The sequence below is a fragment of the Primulina eburnea genome, chromosome 2 (genome assembly GCF_022965805.1).
Source record: "Primulina eburnea isolate SZY01 chromosome 2, ASM2296580v1, whole genome shotgun sequence".
NCBI lineage: Eukaryota > Viridiplantae > Streptophyta > Magnoliopsida > Lamiales > Gesneriaceae > Primulina > Primulina eburnea.
Window position 1 is genome coordinate 7,594,146 of NC_133102.1, and position 4,604 is coordinate 7,598,749.

Genomic DNA, 4,604 nt, shown 5'->3' on the forward strand with positions numbered 1-4,604 from the left:
GTTCATATTTTGAGAAAACTTTCAACTAGAAAAATGTAGAACTTTTCGATGCCTTCGATTTGACATAAAACTCGAGATTTTTGGACGAAAAATGAGTGAGTTATGATGTTTTTCGTGAGACTGCTCAAACTGTAATTTTCAGAAAATGTGTTATTGATGTGTTCCTTGAAGTTTTACGTTGCAGGCTTCGTTGGGGCTCGACGGGTGATCGCCGCTGCACATAGGTACTTCGGTTATGATGTTGGAATGGTCATCGATGTTTTGTTTCGTGTCGATAGGCACTAAGATGGTTCTAGAGTCGTAGGAACAATCATTGATGTCCAATTCGTTGTTGTGTCGTTGGTTGTGAATTGTTACCCTCGGGGTGATGTTTATGCACTTGGGTTTGGTATAATACCTTAGTGTTCTAAGAAGTGCCTCGTGGTGACGTTCATAGTCCGAGGAATCGAGTCTAGAAGACTAAGCAAAAACATGTTCAGAATCTCGTAAGTTTCGACCGACAGTAGCCACACGGACCTTGCCACGGACCCTGACACGGGGTCCGTGCATTTGTTTTCTCGTGAGTGTCAAATTTGCGCAGATACACGGACCTTTACCCGGACCCTGACACGGGGTCCGTGCCTTCACTTTCTCACAAGTGTCAAAGTTGCGAGTGGACACGGACCCTTACACGGAGGCAGGCACGGGGTCCGTGCCCCTTTTTCTTTCCGAGTACATCCTTCACCGTAGGTAGACGGACCTGTACACGGACCCGGGTTAGGGGTCCGTGTACACACTGTTTGGGAAAAATATTATTTTTGGTTTCAAGGTTTGATGCCATGGTTTAGAGCAAGGATTAGTAAGGTCATGTCATGGGAAGTTATAGAAGGTCCTAAGATATGATCGAGCTTGAGAGTAAGTATAATTTTTCTACGTCTAAGCTATGCAAGTTAAGTATGAAATTCATGTTAGTATGTCGCAGCGACGGCCCCAGTCGAAGTCCAACGAATCCCTCAACGCCAAGTAAGTATGAATGACGTGCAAAAGAAAATGTTTTAAGTTTCGAGGTATGCTAATTGTCTTGTGACCAAAGAAAGTTAGGATTGGAAAGCGTTAAATCATGAACGGGGACCAATCCGCCCGTTAAATTATGAACGGGTTAGATCGTGGTTGTGAAGCGTTAAATTATGAACGTGGATCAACTGGCCTGTTAAATTATGAACAGGGATCTTATGTATGCGGCAGTGGATACGTCCCTGTCAGCCCAGTACTGTGGTGTGTCTGATCAGGCGTTTATCATGTTAAGGGTCACTTGCTTTGAAACATCCTCTACGTAAAATTATGCAGCCAAGTATGTGAAGTATGATAGCATGTTTAAGAAAAGTTTATGATCATGGCACGTCGTAGTATGTATGTTCAAGTTCAAGTTTATTCCAAGTTGAAGTTTATGCAAGTTCAATTTAAAGTTATGTATGTCCTATATTAAAGATGCATGCGATTTTATTATGTAGTACTCGTTATTTCCAGTTTATACGTGTTGAGTCTTTAGACTCACTAGACTTGATCGATGCAGGTGAGTACGATGAACAGGAGACAGGAGGTGGCGACCAAGGGGCAGGCTTGGGCTGAGCGGCAGGCTAAACCCGAGGACCGCAAGTTTATGTTTTTAAGCACAGTTTTAAATACTTTGAATTTTTATGATTTGAATGTGAGATGTTTTGAGACAGCGTTCTTTTAGCAACTTTTTAATTGGTGATGGATTATTTTAAAAATATTTTTATGAATGTTGGGTGACGACCGTATGGATGTTTTTATTTAATAAAATTTTTAATTTTTCCGCAAATTTCAAGTAGTAAAAGTACGGTACGTGACACTAATATTCTAATGATATGAAATCCATTATGATTACTGATTAGTATAATTGTAATACAAATAAGTTGTAGGCAGATTTATTTGAATTTCTTTTGTGTAAGTTATCTAAAGAATGAATATACATTTTATCCATAGATTTCATATTCTTCTATCAAAACACAATCTTATGATGATGACGATCAACTTAATCGCGACAAAACAATCGAACTAGGAGTTCACCTAGAGAGCTTTGTATATTGTAGGATCGAGTGCTTACCGTTTTACCTAAAGCTATAGCTAGTAGTAATGGTGCAACTCAAATTTTTTAAACTGCACAGCAGCTCAAGCACCACGGTTTGATCGCTCTACCAAGCAGGGACAATTATTGCACCCAATAATCTCCCTCCCAATAATTGCACTCCTTGCAATCAATGTGAATCGAACCCGTGACCTTGGCTCTGATAGCCAATTGTAGGACCGAGTACTTACCGCTTTACCAAAAGCTATAGCTAGTAGTAATGGTGCAACTCAAATCTTTTAGACTGCACAGCAGCTCAAGCACCATGGTTCGATCGCTCTACCAAGCAGAAACAATTATTGCACCCAACATTTGTCCTCTCGAACCAAAGGTCTTAGATGAATCGAAAGATTTAAATGGATTTCAAATCTACATCTCAAATTCATTGTATTGTCGAAATATATTGTTTGCTTCAATTTTAAATAACCTATCCAACCTAATCTCTAGAAATCTATCCATCTCAAATCATTTGAAATCTTCCTTGAAATCCAAATCATTCAATCCAAAAGTTCATATAATTTTCTACATTTTTGTTTGAATGTCAATTATTAAGTTTTTTTAAAAAAATAAATCATTATTTGATAAAATATATAGAAGTTACAATAGTATCCAACTTGCGGCCTTAAAACTTTTTAGAGGCAAAAGATGATGTCCTAATCGAGTAGAGATATAATGATGTACCGATTTGTAATAATAGATGAATAAAACTGTATATATGTATGTATCTATCTACCTATATATAAATTTTTGGCAAAAACTTGTGTGAGACGGTCTCACGGATCTTATTTGTGAGACGGATCTCTTATTTGGGTCATCCATATAAAAGTATCACCTTTTATGCTAAAGGTATTACATTTTATTGTGAATATGGGTAGGGTTGACCCGTCTCACAGATTATGATCCGTGAGACGGTCTCACGTGAGACTCACTCTAAATTTTTTGCATAGCTAATGGGAAACAATTAAATTGTGATTGGATCGATGAAAATTATTTGAATTTAATTTTTAAATTTTTTAAAACAAAATCCATAAATCAAGTACATTTCAGAGTAGGTGTATGTCTCTTATGATACGATCTCACGAAAATAAGAATCAACTTTTGACATAAAAAGTAATTTGTTCATTAATTACTCAAATAAGATATTGGTCTTACGAAATTAACTCGTGAAACCGTCACATAAGTTTTTTATCTTTAAGAATACGAGAAATTGACCTTCAGTCCTCAGCCGTCGAATTTTTTGTGTTCAATCCCTGTGTATTTTTTTAGTACCACATTTCCACATGAAATGTACCACATTTCACATTAAATATACCACATTTTGCAGTCGTAACAAAGACGTGATCGACCACATGAATGCTCGTGATAAGTGCTGAACTAAAGGAGTCACAACTTATGCTAGCTGTGGGGCTGTGGTTGCCGAAGTCTACATGTGGCCCAAATCCACTGATTCACTCCACTTCCTCCTAAACGTGACATGTGGATTAAATATTATAATTTTTCGATGACATATAAAATATGATAATTTTAAATTACATAACATCAATAAAATTATCCAAAAAATGATAAAACAAGGTTTAAGTATTTTTTGTCACGATCGAGTCCAAGTCCACGCAAATGCGACTGTACAATGAATGACTGTCACAATTACGAATCGCAATTACTTCGTAATTGTCTTTGTTTTTCGAAAATAATTAACCAAAAGTTTTGTCAATATATGGACTTCAATAAGAAGCTATTGGAACTCTCTCCTCCTGTTTTATTTAAGACAAAAACTTGTGTGAGACGGTTTCACGGATCGTATTTTGTGAGAAAGAAATCTTATTTGGTAATTCATGAAAAATTATTTCTTTTTATGCTAAGAGTATTACTTTTTATTGTAAATATCGGTAGAGTTAACCCGTCTCACAGATAAAGATTCGTGAGACCGTCTCACAAGAGACCTACTCTTTAATTAAACATCTTCAACGCATATTCCAGCCTTTATATTCATCACCAATTCTTAGAATTTCCATTAAAGTGTTTAATGAAAAACTATTAAATTTATTAATTTACTTTTTTTAAAAATCAATTTATTTTTAAATTTTGTAAATTTATCGTATATTTACATATAATTATCTAAAGTATTAAAAAAATACATGCCTAGAAAATGTAGTATTTTATTTGATTTAAGACAAAAATTTGTGTGAGACGGTCTCACGGGTCGTATTTGTTAGATGAATATCTTATTTGGGCCATCCATGAAAAAATATTATTTTTTATGTCAAGAGTATTACTTTTTAATGTGAATATGAGTAGGATTAATCCGTCTCACAGATCAAGATCCGTGAGACGGTCTCATGTGAGATTTAATATTGACACATATGAATGAGAAAATATATTTAGTTTTTAAGATTTTTTAAAAAAATAATATTAAACCAAAAATGAAGGGAGTTGAAGTCATCACACAGAGTGTGTCCTGTGTCTTAAATTCAAGTCA